We start from the raw sequence: 20430 nt of genomic DNA on the forward strand, positions 1-20430 counted from the left end.
AGCTTTTTCCCTGCTGTCATCAGACTGTTGAACACTAGAACTGTTGAGCTCTAAACTGAACTCTGCATCACACATTCACAGAACTGTACTTTATGACACTACGGACCTCTATCTTGCACTATCTCGCACTACCAACTTTACTGAACTTGTATAAACCCTTTAAATAGAAGTTTAATACATGGTTTAGCATTCCTCTGCACACTCTTGAATACTGTTTTGCCTACTTGCACTATTGCATAATTATCACTGCTGCACTTTATACTTATTTTTAATATATATATATATATATATATATATAGTATATATGTATATATATATATTTTCATAGGATATGTTACTTCTATTCAACTGCAATATCACTACTTTGTTGTAAGACGTATGCAACGGAATTTCGTTTTGTATGCACCATGTGCAGACAAGATGACAATAAAGTTTGTCTAAGTCTAAGTCATGTCAGGTCAGCTGTCTGGAGAGAGAGAGAAGTCAGGACCTGCGGGCGGAGCACCACCGTGCCACCGCCGCCATGACGGAACTCAAAAGCAAACTCCATGAGGAGAAGCAGAAAGAGTTAGCCATTACCAGGGAGACATTACTGCGGCATCATGAAATGGAGCTGATGAGAGTGATCAAAATCAAAGATGGAGAGATCCAGCGACTGAATGCCTTGGTCCTCAGCCTGAGGGACGGCTCCATGGACAAGGTGATCCGCTCTATCCGTGTCTGACTATCCGCACGCCACGTCGGGCTTCGATGCGGCCGCTACCGTATTGTGTAGCTTGTCCCCAGTAAGCGTCGCGGCGCTCCGTTGCGGTCTCAACGGCCCGGTGTGGCGCAATGTCTGCTCAGGTGAGGAGGGGGGGGCGCTTTGCTGGCGGAGGTGGAGGAGACGCGGCGGTGTCGGGAGACCGAGCGGTGTCGCCTCCACCAGGAGCGCGGAAGAAGCCCTGGCAGCGGCCCAGCAGGCCTGGCAGTCCCGAGCGGCCGAGCTCCGATCGGCTCATCACCAGCATCGGGAGGAGCTGAGCCGAACCAAGAGAGACTGCGAGAGGGAGATCCGCCGACTGGTAGGACTGATCAGATGCGCGGTGCGTGGCTATGTTCCCAATTTCGTTGTATACCTGCAGTGCAATGACACCTAAGGCATTCTATTCTATTCTATTTCACAAGAAGAAAATGTCCGGTTGCTCGCTTCGCTTTTGTCACAGCAAAGGTGTTCTAGTCGATTCAAGAAAAAAATTGGCCGGTTGCTCTCTTTGTTTTTGTCACAATTCTGGCAAATGAGTTTGCCCGCCTGCCTGAGCGCTCCCCGTTTGTACATCCAGACGGATGAGATCAAGCTGAAAGACAGAGCGGTTAGTGTTTTGGATGAAGCCCTGGGGCCGGCCACGTCCACCGCCTTCAGCTGCAGACTCAGGCTGCCGAGCAGCAGATCGCTGCCCTGAGGGATTCCCAAAGGGCGGGCCTAAACTACCCTGGAAGTGGGGTCAACGCCGCTACTAGCAATCCTCTTCATTGCGTAAGCCACCTCATCACACACTTGCAGTACGCATGACTTAGTTCGTTGCTGGAGGAAGGTAGCACAAAAACAGTTTTGAACTTTGAACGAGTGCTTGTGTGTGTGTGTGTTGCGGGGCGTTTTCAGTCTCAGGAGGATCGGGACACGCGACGGTTTCATCTGAAAATCGCTGAGCTCAGCGCAGTCATCAGGAAACTGGAGGATCGAAACGCCCTGCTTTCTGAAGAGCGCAATGAACTGGTAATTTATTGACGGCACGCTTGAAGGTTTGCGCTACGTTTGATGCGCGCCATCCAGCGAGGCACCCATTGCGCTTGCTTATTAGTTGAGCGGCGCGGCGAGTCGGTTGCCTGGTAGATGTCTTTTATTGGGAGCCAAAGCCACGATTCCGTTCAAACCGATGCAAAAGGAATGGATACGTTCTGGCCCGCGTGTTGTGCGTCTTTCACATCCCGCACTTCATGCTTGCAGCTAAAGCGACTGAGAGAAACAGAAAGCCAGTTTCTGCCACTCCTGTACAAAAACAAACGCCTGAGCAGGAAGAATGAAGAACTCTCGCTGGTGCTGTGTCGCCTTGAAAACAAAGTGCGCTTTGTCACCCAGGAGAACGAGGAGATGGCAAGCTTGGTAAGTCGACGCGGACAACGGCGGCGTGCCAACAGAGTCCACTGCATTTGTGTTCCACAGAGAAGGCCTAGTTCGCTCAATGACCTGGACCGCGGTTGCGGCCAGCAGGACGGTGAAATGGAGTTCCTTCAAGTTGTGGAGCAGCGGCACATCATCGACGACTTGTCCAAGGTCTTCAGGCAGGCGACTCGGTGCACGTACGGCAGCGCCGCGCTCGCTCGCTGTCGCCAGGAAACCTTTTCCGTCCAAAGCTTGGCCGGCGGCCGCCATCCAAAAAATTGGCCCCTTAAATTCCGACCTTTCAAGCAGGAGCATTGTGCGCACGCGTTTGAACACGCTTTAGACTTGTTTTGCCGTTTTCAGCAGCTCAAAGCTCCCGTTTTGTCAGCGCCTTTGCCACTCGCTGTGCGCTGAAAACGACGGACTTGCCCGGCTGCTCAGCCCGTCAACCATGAGCCGCGAGCGCGACGTCATTGTCCGTAGGCAGCTAGTGGCAAAATGCACCCTGTTAGAGTTGCGCTCGCTCCAACTTATTTTGCAAGAACCACACGGGAGACAAGTAAGTTCTTTTGGACACCTGCAGGTGGAGAGTCCATCCGTTGTACGAATGAAGTCTGACTCTCGGCTCCTGCACGAGCATTTTAATTAAGAGAAACAGGGTGGGTGTAAGAGTGGATTGAATAGAGGAAGCCCTTGACCTCTAGTCAAAACATAGCAAGGGGTGTTTTACGACTTTGTGTAGGAAGGGATAAGCGATAGGGATAAATAAGGGATAAATAATATTATTTATTACAGGTCGCAGTCAAAGTCAAAGCAACACAATGATACGATAAAGATAATCTGGAAAACCCTGACACACCCTGTAGTTGTCACTTTTGGAAAAGACGAGCGTCCCTCCAATCATCGCCGGTGACGTGTTTTTCAGGCTCTGGAGACAGGAGCTCATGTCAGAAATGTCATTGTGAGTCGCGTTTGTTTCTGCGCCGGAGCCGTTCGTTCCCTTTGCATCCAAAGAATCTCAAAGGCGGATTATTTGTGTCGACAGGAGAGAGATTTGCTGCTACGATACCGACGTCGAGAATCTCTGAGGAGGAACAAAGCGTGAGGTCCTGCAAGGTGAGTCTGTTTGTTTGCGGCTGCTTGGTGTTGCGCAAGATGAAATGGCCTTTTTCTCGCTATCGTTCCTCTCGTCGATTCATCGTGAGGTGTCGCTTCAGTTTGTTCAGAGAGATGTTCGCTTCCGCGCCCGCAGGTCATCGAAACATTTTACGGCTACGACGAAGACGTGTTGGTGGACTCGGACGGATCGTCCTTGTCTTTTCACACCGACAGAACCCCCGACACGGAACCCGAAGAGGTAGCCCGCCATTTCTGCCAGCGTATTGGCACCAAACATTCCTCTTCAGCCTGGATTCGGACTCGTCTTTGCGTCGCGGGTGCTTTGTCGCCGGTCTGACTGATTCTGGTACGAGTGCTGTGTTGCATTGGTGTGTGCATGAAGAGGCGGAGCTTCGCTACCGCCAGCTGACGCAAGAATATCAAGCGCTGCAACGAGCCTACGCTCTGCTAGCCCAGACCAGCGAAAGGGGACTACGACGCCGAGAAGGAGATCAAGGTGGCGCCCCTTCCCGCAACCCCCGGCCGGGTCGCAGCCTCCCCGTTCTCACCCAGCCTCGGGTGTTCTCTGGTCTGAAAGGAGGAGGAGGAGCCTCCCTCCTCCTCCTTTCAGACCAGAGAAAAGCTGATGGTAGAAATGGGTCACTATCAAAGCAGAGTAGCAGATCTGGAGTCAGCGCTGAAGCAACAAGGACAGGTAAGCTCATCAATGAGCACACCTTTTTCTCAGACAAAATAGCTACATTCTTCAGTCACTCATCCGTCTGGCATTACTGGACCAACCCCCCCCCCCCCCCCCCCGAACGTGGCTGGGAAAATGCGGAGAAAAGCAAATGTCATTTTCCAGTCAACCAAAGAATTTGTGGATGAAAATGACACAACATTCCAAAGCTGTCCACGCGTTTGTCTCTTCTAGAATGTCAAGTGGGTGGAGGAGAAGCAGCTGCTGCGTCAGAGCAATCAGCAGTTGGCCGAAAAGGTGACGGAAAGAAAGGCGCTGGGCGGAGTCGCTTGGCGTCACACCTGTCGGGAAGCCCCGCAGATGAGGTCTGACTGTCTTTTCAGGTCAGGCGGATGGAGGCGGAAGAAGCGCGTCTGAAAGAGCACATCCAGGATATCCGAGACCAAAACGAACTGCTTGAGTTCCGCATCCTGGAGCTGGAGGTGGGAAGACTCGCACAAGCGTGTTGAGGCCAGAGATGTGACGGACGGACGGACGGACGGATGCATGCCTCTGCCTTTCAGGAGAGGGAGTGGCGCTCCCCCGTCTTGAAGTTTCTGCAAGTCCGTTTCCCAGACGGCCTCAGCCCTTTGCAGATCTACTGCGAGGCCGAGGGCGTGAGCGTACGTAAGGCGTCCCTCGCAACCCTAACCTTAACCCGAGGTCCCAGAACACCTTACATTGCTCCTTGCGCCTTTCCCCCGGACATCGTCATCAGTGATCTGATGAAGAAGCTGGACATCCTGGGCTATAACGCCGTAAGTGTATGTCGAACTCCTTATGTTCGCACTCCACGAGACTCGGCGGCTCAAATGTGACTTTTGGAAGGCTTTGCGCTGAAAGAAGCTTGTTGACGCTGTGCCTTTGGGCTCTTGCAGAATCTCACCAACGAGGAGCAGGTGGTCGTGATTCACGCCAGGACCCTTCTCACCCTAGCCGAGAAGGTAACGCGCACGTCCACGCACGCTCTCGCATTCTGCTTATGTGACAGCAGCCTTTCCTCAGTGGTTAGAATACATCAAAGTGACCAAGTCAGCACTTCAACAGAAGATGTTGGACATTGAAAGTGAGAAGGTAGACAGACACGCGACATCAGCCAAGGGGAACTCCGGCAATGTGCCCCAACAATTCTGACCTTGAGCTGTGCTAGGATATGTTCTGCAAGCAGAAGGGCTACCTGGATGAAGAGTTGGACTTCAGGAAGTGTTCCATGGACCAGGCTCATAAGGTAAGCCGCCCTCAAATCTCCCGCCGGACCACTGATGGACGAGGATTGCGGCCCAGAGGATCCTGGAGCTGGAGGCCATGTTGTACGAGGCGCTACCGCAGCGGGACTGCCCCGCCACGGACGGCGAAAAAGCCAGCCACGCTGGCGTGAATGACGTGCTGACGGCGGATCAGAGAGAAGAGCTTAGGAGCGCCGTGGACCAATGGAAGCGAGCCCTGATGTGCGAGTTGAGGGAGCGCGACGCTTGCATCCTCCAAGAGAGAATGGATCTGCTGCACAGCGCGCAACAGGTAAGGGCCCAAAGCCAGCCCGGCACTTACTTGCACGCTTACTGGCTTTTGAATGCCACTTTCCATTTGTCCGTCCTAGAGGAACAAAGAGCTGAAAGAATTCATCGAAGCTCAGAAGAGACAAATCAAACAATTGGAGGAGAAGTTTCTGTTTCTCTTTCTATTCTTCTCCTTGGCCTTCATTCTGTGGCCCTAACACCAGCTGGTGAGTGAGCTCCAGCGGCACCGCACTCGACACCTCCGATACACTGCCAGCCGGTCTCAGACGTTGGCAGACGCTCCGATGCCAACGTATACCCCCCGCCACGGTGACAGAGGCACCGCGTCACACCGGCGCTCATCCAATCAGAAGGCAGGAAAAGCAAATTCACATGCAGGGCACTTTTGAACCAGAAGAGAGCGCCACAAAAAACGGTTGTTGCCCCAAACGCGCACTAAAAAGGGTCAGAATAACAAGAGTCCCACTGGCCAGCCGGGGCCACCCGTCCAGCTGTTTCTTCAGGGGGGAAAAAAATTGGAGTCACCGGTGAGTACATTTTGCATTTAGCTCTGCTTTTCTGCTTCTGTCTTCAAGTGTGTGGCATCCTGCGATCAAAGAGTCAGCCAACCCCAAAGCGGTTGACCTCAACGTCCCACCACCATGCCTACCAGAGCAGGTGACGTGATGCTTTGGACATCCTTCCGTCTCAGATGCCCAAAAGTACTCTTTGCCACATCTGCGGCAATACGGTGTCTTTTCAAAGGTGCAAATAAATCCAGCGTGGGCGGAACACGCACGTCTTCGGTTTTTCCCGCTTTGTTTGTGTGACAGCTGTTGTGAAAATTTTATACAAATAAAGTTGTATAGTACAGGTTTGGCCAAGCCGCAACTCCCGAACCGCATGCGGCTCTTTTATGTTCATATCAACATTTGTGTGTGTGTGTGTGTGTGTGTGGGGGGGGGGGGGGTTGTGCGTGTTGGCTTCACTTGAGTTCAATTTGGTATTTTGGTCAAAAGCGCATGTGGTGAAATTCCACAAAGTAGGATGGGCAAACACATTTCTTTAAACTATGAGTGTCAATTGGGCTCTCGAAATGGCAGGGAAAAGATGCACAGCAAAACGAAAATACGTAGATGAACACAGGACGTTTTAATCAGAGTGGGAAAGTTTCTATTTTTTGTTGAACGTGATGGCAAACCATTCTGCCTGATATGTCAGACCTCAGCGCATTTCAAAGATTCAAATCTTCAGCGCCATGCACTTCAGCTCACTCCATGCTAACATTGATCAGGCGTCGAACCCGCATCATCATGCTTAAGAGGTGGCCATGCTAACCAGTGCGCCATTATGTCAACGCATAATAACTAAGTCTACTGGTCAAAACAGCGGTTACTATATGACGTCGCTACGTCGTGGTCACGTGACGCAGACAAGACGTCAATGGACGTGGGCAGAGTTAACTTGTTTAAAAGGGAGTAGGCAGAAGAAATATTTAATTTATTTAAATCTATTTTGAGTGCACACCATTATGCCAATGCATAACAACTGTAAATCTACTAAACAAAACAGCGGTTGCTATATGACATCTGCCACGTCGTGGTCACGTGACATACGTGACGTCGATGGGCGTAACTTTCGCCGGAATTCAAATCCGCGGGGAGAGTTAACTTGTTTAAAAGAGAGTGGGCAGAAGAATTATTTAATTTATTTAAATCTATTTGGTGTGTGCGCCATTATGTCAATGCATAACAACTGTAAGTCTACTAAACAAAACAGCGGTTGCTATTTGACGTCTGCCACGTCGTGGTCACGTGACGCGGACGTGACGTCGACGCCTACTTTACATCCCACCGATCACAGGACTCCTCGGCTGCATAACCGTGCCCCCTTCCCAACCAATCGGATTTGCTATACGCGAAAACGACGCCAATGGAAAGAGCTTCCGCCCAAATTTAAATCCGTGGGCGTGGCTCGCAGCAGGATGTAGGAAAATGGCGGCGATGTTGACAAAGACACAGCGGATGGTAACATACGACTAACAAGAGAAATATTTTTATTTTCTGCTTGCAACTGGACCGTCCAGAGCGTACACGGTAAGTACAACTCATCGTTTTTAAAAAGAAGTACTTTTGTTGCCCTGAAAAGCGAGTGAGCGTGGCGTTTGTGGGGGACGTCGAATTTCGACGATTCTTTCTGGTCAACGGTTGTAAATGATTGTGTTGATTAAAAAAGAAAACTTGATGTAACTCTACTTTTAACTGCCGTTTCAGATAGATTTGGAATTGCATCACATCCAATTTTGCCTAGAGCGTACACGGTAAGTAACACTCGTTGTGTTTAAGGAGATTTACGTTTGTAATAGCAGAAGTGTAGCCGCGTTGCGTTGTACGTGTGAATGTTGGTCCGGGCGAAATGTTAATGTTTAATTTCATTCCTTTAGGTTCCACGGTGTTTGTTGGCTGCAAGTTTTCCACTGCAAGAAGAGGCTCGTATCATTGACCAGGAGCGAGCTACAATGGTGAGTAGCCATAACATTTATGTTAAACACTTCCTATTTCATGTCTAACAGTACTTGATTTAACAAATAACCATAAATAAATACAGTGTGGGCACTGAAGTTAACATATGTGATTATACTGCCTAATCTGTCACCGAGTAGATTGTTGCAAAGTAATATAAGATCCAAAGTTGTAATTCAGAATAGTTTTCAAAAGAAGGCCATTAGAATTATATACAAGTCTGATTACCCTGAACAAGCTATTAATTAAATCACAAATTCTTCAATTCAAAGATTTGGTAGATTATCAGACAAATAATGTCTAACAGTAATTGATTTAACACATCACGATAAGTAGATTGAGTGTGGGCACTCTCAAGTTAACATATGTGATTATACTGCCTAATCTGTTACAGAGTATGTTGTTGCCAAGTAATGTAGAATAGATCCAAAGTAGTAATCCAGAATAGTTTTGAAGAGGCCATTAGAATGATAAACAAATCTGATTACCTTGAACATAATAACAAGCTAAGTGTTTAATATGTCCTATGAAGTCAAAATTGGGCACCATCATGTGGTGAAATTTGGAATTGCATCACATCCAATTTTGCCTGGGAACAAACAGATTACATAAATCTTAGTTTTGAATAAGCCACTCCTTCTCAAACAAGTAAACTCTGCCCATTTTGCGCAGTAGATGTTCTGTTAATATCTAGTATTTATACAAAGTCATAATTTAAATTGCTTTCAACCTTCATTCATCGGTTCAACCAACATTACTCGCTCTTATTACCAACTTGTATTGATTTAACTAAGCGTTTAATACTTCCTATCAGGTCTCAAATCGAGATTTGGCAAAATACAATTTCAGCAAATCCAATTTTGCCAGGGAACAAAAATAGATTAAATAAACTAAATAAGTCCTCTTCCCATTAAATAAATCAGAAAAGTCTGTCTTGTAACCAGTCCTCTTCAAACAAGTAAAGTCTGCCCATTTTGTGCCGTAGATTTTGTGTCTATGCCTAGTATTTAAACAAAATCATAATTTAAACGACTTCTTTCCTTCATTCACTTTGGAAATTTGGAATTGCAGCAAATCGAATTTTGGCAGGGAACAAAAATAGATCAATTAAACTAAATAAGTCTTCTTCCCATTAAATAAATTAAAAAAGTCTGTCTTGTAACCAGTCCTTTTCAAACAAGTAAAGTCTGCCCATTTTGTGCCGTCGATTTTGTGTTAATGCCTAGTATTTATACAAAATCATAATTTAAAGGACTTCATTCCTTCATTCACTTTGGAAATTTGGAATTGCAGCACATCAAATTTTGCCTGGGAAGAAAAGTAGATTAAATAAATTTAATAAGTCTTACTACTTCCCATTAAATAAATTAAATACGTCTTACTTGTTCCCACTCCTTTTCAAAACAGTAGTTTAAAACGAGGGCCCTTCACTCAATCTTTAACCTCAACCCCGCACGTTGTGTTGTATCTGTGAATGTTGGTTGTGGCCAAATGATAGTTTTCTTTCATTCGTTTAGGTTCCAAGAAAACTTGATGTAACTCTACTTTTAACTGCCGTTTCAGATAAGCGGGTATTACGTCGCAGTCAAATGCCGCGGATATGACGTAATTGCCCGAACCTCCGCCAAAATTCAAATCTGTTGGCGCGATGGCCGTGAGCCACTGAGCAGCGACGATTATCAACAGAAATATCTTTATTTTCTGCTTGCAACTGGACCGTCTAGAGCGTACACGGTAAGTAACACTCATTGTGTTTAAGGAGATTTACGTTTGTAATAGCAGAAGTGTAGCCGCGTTGCGTTGTACGTGTGAAAATTGGTCGAGGCGAAATGTTAATGTTTAATTTCATTCCTTTAGGTTCCACGGTGTTTGTTGGCTGCAAGTTTTCCACTGCAAGAAGAGGCTCGTATCATTGACCAGGAGCGAGCTACAATGGTGAGTAGCCATAACATTTATGTTAAACACTTCCTATTTCATGTCTAACAGTACTTGATTTAACAAATAACCATAAATAAATACAGTGTGGGCACTGAAGTTAACATATGTGATTATACTGCCTAATCTGTCACGGAGTAGATTGTTGCAAAGTAATATAAGATCCAAAGTTGTAATTCAGAATAGTTTTCAAAAGAAGGCCATTAGAATTATATACAAGTCTGATTACCCTGAACAAGCTATTAATTAAATCACAAATTCTTCAATTCAAAGATTTGGTAGATTATCAGACAAATAATGTCTAACAGTAATTGATTTAACACATCACGATAAGTAGATTGAGTGTGGGCACTCTCAAGTTAACATATGTGATTATACTGCCTAATCTGTTACAGAGTATGTTGTTGCCAAGTAATGTAGAATAGATCCAAAGTAGTAATCCAGAATAGTTTTGAAGAGGCCATTAGAATGATAAACAAATCTGATTACCTTGAACATAATAACAAGCTAAGTGTTTAATATGTCCTATGAAGTCAAAATTGGGCACCATCATGTGGTGAAATTTGGAATTGCATCACATCCAATTTTGCCTGGGAACAAACAGATTACATAAATCTTAGTTTTGAATAAGCCACTCCTTCTCAAACAAGTAAACTCTGCCCATTTTGCGCAGTAGATGTTCTGTTAATATCTAGTATTTATACAAAGTCATAATTTAAATTGCTTTCAACCTTCATTCATCGGTTCAACCAACATTACTCGCTCTTATTACCAACTTGTATTGATTTAACTAAGCGTTTAATACTTCCTATCAGGTCTCAAATCGAGATTTGGCAAAATACAATTTCAGCAAATCCAATTTTGCCAGGGAACAAAAATAGATTAAATAAACTAAATAAGTCCTCTTCCCATTAAATAAATCAGAAAAGTCTGTCTTGTAACCAGTCCTCTTCAAACAAGTAAAGTCTGCCCATTTTGTGCCGTAGATTTTGTGTCTATGCCTAGTATTTAAACAAAATCATAATTTAAACGACTTCTTTCCTTCATTCACTTTGGAAATTTGGAATTGCAGCAAATCGAATTTTGGCAGGGAACAAAAATAGATCAATTAAACTAAATAAGTCTTCTTCCCATTAAATAAATTAAAAAAGTCTGTCTTGTAACCAGTCCTTTTCAAACAAGTAAAGTCTGCCCATTTTGTGCCGTCGATTTTGTGTTAATGCCTAGTATTTATACAAAATCATAATTTAAAGGACTTCATTCCTTCATTCACTTTGGAAATTTGGAATTGCAGCACATCAAATTTTGCCTGGGAAGAAAAGTAGATTAAATAAATTTAATAAGTCTTACTACTTCCCATTAAATAAATTAAATACGTCTTACTTGTTCCCACTCCTTTTCAAAACAGTAGTTTAAAACGAGGGCCCTTCACTCAATCTTTAACCCCAACCCCGCACGTTGTGTTGTATCTGTGAATGTTGGTTGTGGCCAAATGATAGTTTTCTTTCATTCGTTTAGGTTCCAAGAAAACTTGATGTAACTCTACTTTTAACTGCCGTTTCAGATAAGCGGGTATTACGTCGCAGTCATGTGCCGTGGATATGACGTAATTGCCCGAACCTCCGCCAAAATTCAAATCTGTTGGCGCGATGGCCGTGAGCCACTGAGCAGCGACGATTATCAACAGAAATATCTTTATTTTCTGCTTGCAACTGGACCGTCTAGAGCGTACACGGTAAGTAACACTCATTGTGTTTAAGGAGATTTACGTTTGTAATAGCAGAAGTGTAGCCGCGTTGCGTTGTACGTGTGAAAATTGGTCGAGGCGAAATGTTAATGTTTAATTTCATTCCTTTAGGTTCCACGGTGTTTGTTGGCTGCAAGTTTTCCACTGCAAGAAGAGGCTCGTATCATTGACCAGGAGCGAGCTACAATGGTGAGTAGCCATAACATTTATGTTAAACACTTCCTATTTCATGTCTAACAGTACTTGATTTAACAAATAACCATAAATAAATACAGTGTGGGCACTGAAGTTAACATATGTGATTATACTGCCTAATCTGTCACCGAGTAGATTGTTGCAAAGTAATATAAGATCCAAAGTTGTAATTCAGAATAGTTTTCAAAAGAAGGCCATTAGAATTATATACAAGTCTGATTACCCTTAACATAACAACAAGCTATTAATTAAATCACAAATTCTTCAATTCAAAGATTTGGTAGATTATCAGACAAATAATGTCTAACAGTAATTGATTTAACATCACGATAAGTAGATTGAGTGTGGGCACTCTCAAGTTAACAGATATGATTATACTGCCTAATCTGTTACAGAGTATGTTGTTGCCAAGTAATGTAGAATAGATCCAAAGTAGTAATCCAGAATAGTTTTGAAGAGGCCATTAGAATAATAAACAAATCTGATTACCTTGAACATAATAACAAGCTAAGTGTTTAATATGTCCTATGAAGTCAAAATTGGGCACCATCATGTGGTGAAATTTGGAATTGCATCACATCCAATTTTGCCTGGGAACAAACAGATTAAATAAATCTTAGTTTTGAATAAGCCACTCCTTCTCAAACAAGTAAACTCTGCCCATTTCGCGCAGTAGATGTTCTGTTAATATCTAGTATTTATACAAAGTCATAATTTAAATTGCTTTCAACCTTCATTCATCGGTTCAACCAACATTACTCGCTCTTATTACCAACTTGTATTGATTTAACTAAGCGTTTAATACTTCCTATCAGGTCTCAAGGCAAGATTTGGCAAAATACAATTTCAGCAAATCCAATTTTGCCAGGGAACAAAAATAGATTAAATAAACTAAATAAGTCTTCTTCCCATTAAATAAATCAGAAAAGTCTGTCTTGTAACCAGTCCTCTTCAAACAAGTAAAGTCTGCCCATTTTGTGCCGTAGATTTTGTGTCTATGCCTAGTATTTAAACAAAATCATAATTTAAACGACTTCTTTCCTTCATTCACTTTGGAAATTTGGAATTGCAGCAAATCGAATTTTGCCAGGGAACAAAAATAGATCAATTAAACTAAATAAGTCTTCTTCCCATTAAATAAATTAAAAAAGTCTGTCTTGTAACCAGTCCTTTTCAAACAAGTAAAGTCTGCCCATTTTGTGCCGTCGATTTTGTGTTAATGCCTAGTATTTATACAAAATCATAATTTAAAGGACTTCATTCCTTCATTCACTTTGGAAATTTGGAATTGCAGCACATCAAATTTTGCCTGGGAAGAAAAGTAGATTAAATAAATTTAATAAGTCTTACTACTTCCCATTAAATAAATTAAATACGTCTTACTTGTTCCCACTCCTTTACAAAAAAGTAGTTTAAAACGAGGTCCCTTCACTCAACCTTTAACCCTATTTATTCACCTTCTAGGCTAAGTGTTAAAGGCTAAGTGTTAAAGGCTAAGTGTTAAAGGCTAAGTGTTAGAGGCTAAGTGCCAGAGGCTAGGCGCCAGAGGCGAGTTTTTGTGGGCTGAAGTTTTAGTGGGGTTAGTGTGAATACAATCCAAAAGAATACAACAGAATACAATACAATAGAATATAATACATAGATTAAATTCAATAGCTCTTACTACTTCCCATTAAATAAATTAAATACGTCTTACTTGTTCCCAATCCTTTTCAAAAAAGTAGTTTAAAACGAGGGCCCTTCACTCAACCTTTAACCTCAACCCCGCACGTCACATTGTGTTGTATCTGTGAATGTTGGTTGTGGCCAAATGATAGTTTTCTTTCATTCGTTTAGGTTCCACGGTGTTTGTTGGCTATGTTTTCCACTGTCAGAAGGATGAAAATACAAAGTACAACGCTTGGACGTGGGCGAAGACGTCACCGGTGAGTCCTTCCTTCCTATTTATTTACCTTCTAGATGCTAGAGGCTAAGTGTTAGAGGCTAAGTGTTAGAGGCTAAGTGTTAAACACAATACGAACAACACAACGATACTGCACTGAACAACACGATACCGCACTGAGAAACACGATACCGCACTGAACAACACGATACCGCACTGAACAACACCATGCCGCACTGAACACCATGCCACACTGAACAACACCATCCCGCACTGAACAACACCATGCCGCACTAAACAACACCATGCCGCACTGAACAACACCATGCCTCACTGAACGACACCATGCCGCACTGAAAGACACCATGCCGCACTGAACGACACCATGCCGCACTGAAAGACACCATCCCGCACTGAACACCATGCCGCACTGAACAACACCATCCTGCACTGAACAACACCATCCCGCACTGAACAACACCATGCCGCACTGAACAACACCATGCCGCACTGAACAACATTATGCCGCACTGAACAACACCATGCCGCACTGAACAACACCATGCCGCACTGAACAACATTATGCCGCACTGAACAACACCATGCCGCACTGAACAACACCATGCCGCACTGAACAACACCATGCCGCACTGAACAACATTATGCCGCACTGAACAACACCATGCCGCACTGAACAACACCATCCTGCACTGAACAACACCATTCCGCATTGAACACCATGCCGCACTGAACAACACCATCCCGCACTGAACAACACCATCCCGCACTGAACAACACCATGCCGCACTGAACAACATTATGCCGCACTGAACAACATTATGCCGCACTGAACAACACCATGCCGCACTGAACAACACCATGCCGCACTGAACAACACCATGCCGCACTGAACAACATTATAACGCACTGAACAACACCATCCCGCACTGAACAACACCATGCCGCACTAAACAACATTATGCCGCACTGAACAACATTATGCCGAAATGAACAACACCATGCCGCACTGAACAACACCATGCCGCACTGAACAACACCATCCTGCACTGAACAAAACCATCCCGCACTGAACAACACCATGCCGCACTGAACAACACCATGCCGCACTGAACAACACCATGCCGCAATGAACAACACCATCCCGCACTGAACAACATTATGCCGCACTGAACAACATTATGCCGCACTGAACAACATTATGCCGCACTGAACAACATTATGCCGCACTGAACAACATTATGCCGCACTGAACAACACCATGCCGCACTGAACAACACCATGCCGCACTGAACAACACCATGCCGCACTGAACAACACCATGCCGCACTGAACAACACGATCCCGCATTGAACAACACCATGCCGCACTGAACAACACCATCCTGCACTGAACAACACCATCCCGCACTGAACAACACCATGCCGCACTGAACAACATTATGGCGCACTGAACAACATTATGCCGCACTGAACAACACCATGCCGCACTGAACAACACCATGCCGCACTGAACAACACCATGCCGCAATGAACAACACCATGCTGCACTGAACAACACCATGCCGCATTGAACAACACCATGCCGCACTGAACAACACCATCCTGCACTGAACAACACCATGCTGCACTGAACAACATTATGCCGCACTGAACAACACGATCCCGCACTGAACAACACCATGCCGCACTGAACAACATTACGCTGCACTGAACAACACCATGCCGCACTGAACAACACCATGCCGCACTGAACAACACCATGCCGCATTGAACAACACCATGCCGCATTGAACAACACCATGCCGCACTGAACAACACCATCCTGCACTGAACAACACCATGCCGCATTGAACAACACCATGCCGCACTGAACAACACCATCCTGCACTGAACAACACCATCCCGCACTGAACAACACCATCCCGCATTGAACAACACCATCCTGCACTGAACAACACCATGCCGCACTGAACAACACCATGCCGCACTGAACAACACCATTCCGCACTGAACAACACCATGCCGCACTGAACAACACCATCCTGCACTGAACAACACCATGCCGCACTGAAAAACACCATGCCGCATTGAACAACACCATCCTGCACTGAACAACACCATCCTGCACTGAACAACACCATGCCGCACTGAACAACACCATGCCGCACTGAACAACACCATGCCGCACTGAACAACACCATGCCGCACTGAACAACATTATGCCGCACTGAACAACATTATGTCGCACTGAACAACACCATGCCGCACTGAACAACACCATGCCGCACTGAACAACATTATGCCGCACTGAAAAACACCATGCCGCACTGAACAACACCATCCCGCACTGAACAACACCATGCCGCATTGAACAACACCATGCCGCACTGAACAACACCATGCTGCACTGAACAACATTATGCTGCACTGAACAACACGATCCTGCATTGAACAACACCATGCCGCACTGAACAACACCATCCTACACTGAACAACACCATCCTGCACTGAACAACACCACCCCGCACTGAACAACACGATCCCGCATTGAACACCATCCCGCACTGAACAACACCATGCCGCACTGAACAACACCATTCCGCACTGAACAACACCATGCCGCACTGAACAACACCATGCCGCACTGAACAACACCATGCCGCACTGAACAACACCATGCCGCACTGAACAACATTATGCCGCACTGAACAACACCATGCCGCACTGAACAACACCATCCCGCACTGAACAACACCATGCCGCATTGAACAACACCATGCCGCACTGAACAACACCATCCTGCACTGAACAACACCATCCCGCACTAAACAACACCATGCCGCACTGGACAACATTATGCCGCACTGAACAACACCATGCCGCACTGAACAACACCATGCCGCACTGAACAACACCATGCCTCACTGAACAACACCATGCCGCACTGAACAACATTATGCCGCACTGAACAACACCATGCCGCACTGAACAACACCATGCCGCACTGAACAACACGATCCCGCATTGAACAACACCATCCTGCACTGAACAACACCATGCCGCACTGAACAACACCATGCCGCACTGAACAACACCATTCCGCACTGAACAACACCATGCCGCACTGAACAACACCATGCTGCACTGAACAACATTATGCTGCACTGAACAACACGATCCTGCATTGAACAACACCATGCCGCACTGAACAACACCATCCTGCACTGAACAACACCATCCTGCACTGAACAACACCACCCCGCACTGAACAACATGATCCCGCATTGAACAACACCATCCCGCACTGAACAACACCATGCCGCACTGAACAACACCATTCCGCACTGAACAACACCATGCCGCACTGAACAACACCATGCCGCACTGAACAACACCATGCCGCACTGAACAACACCATGCCGCACTGAACAACATTATGCCGCACTGAACAACACCATGCCGCACTGAACAACACCATCCCGCACTGAACAACACCATGCCGCATTGAACAACACCATGCCGCACTGAACAACACCATGCCGCACTGAACAACATTATGCCGCACTGAACAACACCATGCCGCACTGAACAACACCATCCCGCACTGAACAACACCATGCCGCATTGAACAACACCATGCCGCACTGAACAACACCATCCTGCACTGAACAACACCATCCCGCACTGAACAACACCATGCCGCACTGAACAACATTATGGCGCACTGAACAACATTATGCCGCACTGAACAACACCATGCCGCACTGAACAACACCATGCCGCACTGAACAACACCATGCCGCACTGAACAACATTATGCCGCACTGAACAACATTATGCCGCACTGAACAACACCATGCCGCACTGAACAACACCATGCCGCACTGAACAACACCATGCCGCACTGAACAACACGACGTCGCACTGAACAACACGACGCCGCACAGAACAACACGACGCCGCACAGAATAACACAATACCGCACAGAACAACACAATACCGCACAAACAGTTTTAGATAATATTACGTCGCAGTCATGTGACGCGGACATGACGTCAATAGGCGGAACTCACGGCAAAATTATAATCCGTGGGCGTGGCTTGCAACAGGAAGTAGGAAAGCGGCAGTTCTGGCAAACAAGACACAGCGGTTAGTAACACGATGACTAACAAGGCAAATATTTTTGTTTTCAGCTTGCAACTTGACCGTCTAGAGCGTACAAGGTAATTACAACTGTTTTTTTTTAGCCCTGAAAAGCGAGGGAGTGTGGCGTTTGGGAGGAATGTCGAACTCGGCGTCTGCTTCCAGCCACAGACGCCAAATTTCGACGATTATTTCGACTGGTCAACGGTTGTAAATTATTGCGTTGACTAAAAACTTTATTTAACTCTACTCTTAACTTTGCCGTTTCAGATATGCGGGTATTACACCGCGGAAATGACGTCAATAGGCTGAACTCTCGCCAAAATTCAAATCTGTGGGCGCAATGGCCTTGAGCGAGACACCGGATACAAACACGACGATTATCAACAGAAATATCTTTATTTTCCGCTTGCAAGTGGACCGTCTAGAGCGTACACGGTAAGTACAACTCATTGTGTTTAAAAAGATTTACGTTTGTGTAGTTTGCGTTGCGTTGTATCTGTGAATGTTGGTTGAGGCTAAATGTTAATGTTTAATTTCATTCCTTTAGGTTCCACGGTGTTTGTTGGCTGTATGTTTTCCACTGCAAGAAGAGGCTCGTATCATTGACCAGCAGGAGCTACAATGGTGAGTACCCCTTTCGTCTTCCATTTATGTTAAACACTTCCTATTTCATGTCTAACAGTACTCGATTTAACAAATAACCATAAATAAATACAGTGTGGGCAGTCACGTTAACATATGTGATTATCCTGCCTAATATGTTTATCACAAATATGTCACTAATCACTAATATGTTTATTTGTTTATCACAACACCTTTGGACCTTCAGCAATCGATTATTTACCTTCATCTACATAGAGACAGAACAATGGTGTCTTAAACATCTCATTCATTTCACCAAATAACTTCACGCAGGTGGATAACGGCCGTCTCGGTCACGCTATGTTGCGTGATGCAGTTTTGAAGAACCAAATGCATTTATTCAATGAATAAGTCAAGCTAGTTCTATGTTTATGATGTTGTAAGTTACGGTACCGATTGAAGTTGAGTTCGAAGCCAGTGGAAAACAGCGCTGCGTTTGTGCTCTCCAGGTACAAATGTTGTGATCTCTGACTGACGACCGGGCGAGACTCGAGTAAGAGATGTCCAAACGAGCTCCGGCAGGGCGGGCCAAGGCGGAGCGAACGGACGCCCTTCAGGCCGCCAATGACGAGCTGAGAACCAAACTGATGGACGTCCAGTTAGAACTTCAGCAGGAGAAGAACAAGGTGAAAACCTCAACAGACAGACACTGCCTGCCTCCCTGCCTGCCTCCCTGCCTGCCTCCCTGCCTGCCTCCCTCCCTCCCAGTTTTCCCGATGTAGATTAGACATGCGTGTGCCATGACTGTGTCAGCCTACATCAACAAATGCACCGAGGACGTCAGCACCACTAAGAATATCATCACCCGGGGCAACCAACGACCCTGGATGACTGAGGAGGTACGTCAAACGCTACGAGCGCGGAACTCTGCCTTCAAGTCTGGCGACAAGGAGACACTGAGGACAGCGAGAGCCAACTTGAACCGTGCCATCAGGATAGCGAAGCGAGACCGCAGTCGAAAATTTCAGGATCGTTTCCACGACGTCAAAAACATCAGGAGTATGTGGCAAGGCATACGGGCGATTACAGACTACAACTCACCCTCCCCCCCCCCCGGTGGGTGTAGTTGATGCTGACTTTCTAAATGGTCTAAATAACTTCTTTGGGAGGTTCGAGGCACTAAACGGCACTCCAGCAGTTAAAACTGTCCCCCATCAGGAAGAGGAGGTACTCTGCCTTGACTCCGCCGATGTGTTGAAGACCCTGAGGAGAGTCAACCCCTGTAAGGCCCCTGGCCCCGACAACATTCCTGGGCGTGTGTTCAGGGAATGTGCAAGTCATCTGGCTGGGGTCATCACAGACATTTTTAACACCTCGCTGGGCCAAGCCACAGTGCCGGCGTGCTTTAAGACTGCCTCCATCATTCCGGTGCCGAAGAAACCTCAAATCACCTCATTTAATGATTACCGGCCTGTTGCACTGACTCCGGTTATGATGAAGTGCTTCGAAAGGCTGCTTAAAGGTCACATCGTTTCCAGACTCCCCCTATTATTTGACCCGTTCCAGTTTGCCGACCGGCAAAACCGCTCCACTCAGGACGCCATCTCCTCCGTTCTTCACCTGAGCCTGGCTCACCTGGAGGAGAAGAACACCCATGTGCGGAGGCTGTTCCTGGACTTCAGCTCAGCGTTTAACACCATCATCCCACAGCATCTGGTAGGAAAATTGGAACACCTGGGCTTCAACACCCCCCTTCGCAACTGGCTGCTAGACTTCCTCACCAACAGACCTCAGTCAGTCCGGGTCGGACAGAACACCTCTGATGTCATCACCCTCAGCACAGGCTCCCTTCAGGGCTGCGTCCTGAGCCCCCTGCTGTGCACCCTGATGACACACGACTGCGTCCTCAGGTTCACCACCAATCA

At 46.0% G+C, this 20430-nt stretch overlaps 1 long non-coding RNA gene across 1 annotated transcript; it reads left to right on the forward strand.

Annotated features, from left to right (window-relative positions):
* The first annotated feature begins 3028 nt into the window (after nucleotides 1–3028).
* On the forward strand, nucleotides 3029–4197 carry LOC148377058 (uncharacterized). The gene is made up of 6 exons (XR_015857008.1): nucleotides 3029–3104; nucleotides 3189–3259; nucleotides 3396–3500; nucleotides 3616–3758; nucleotides 3917–3956; nucleotides 4176–4197. It is a non-coding gene; the product is annotated as an uncharacterized LOC148377058 (long non-coding RNA).
* The last annotated feature ends 16233 nt before the right edge of the window (nucleotides 4198–20430 follow it).

Source organism: Syngnathus floridae, unplaced genomic scaffold (assembly GCF_059516105.1).
Source record: "Syngnathus floridae isolate MCC-2025c unplaced genomic scaffold, RoL_Sflo_1.0 HiC_scaffold_439, whole genome shotgun sequence".
Taxonomy (NCBI): Eukaryota; Metazoa; Chordata; class Actinopteri; order Syngnathiformes; family Syngnathidae; genus Syngnathus; species Syngnathus floridae.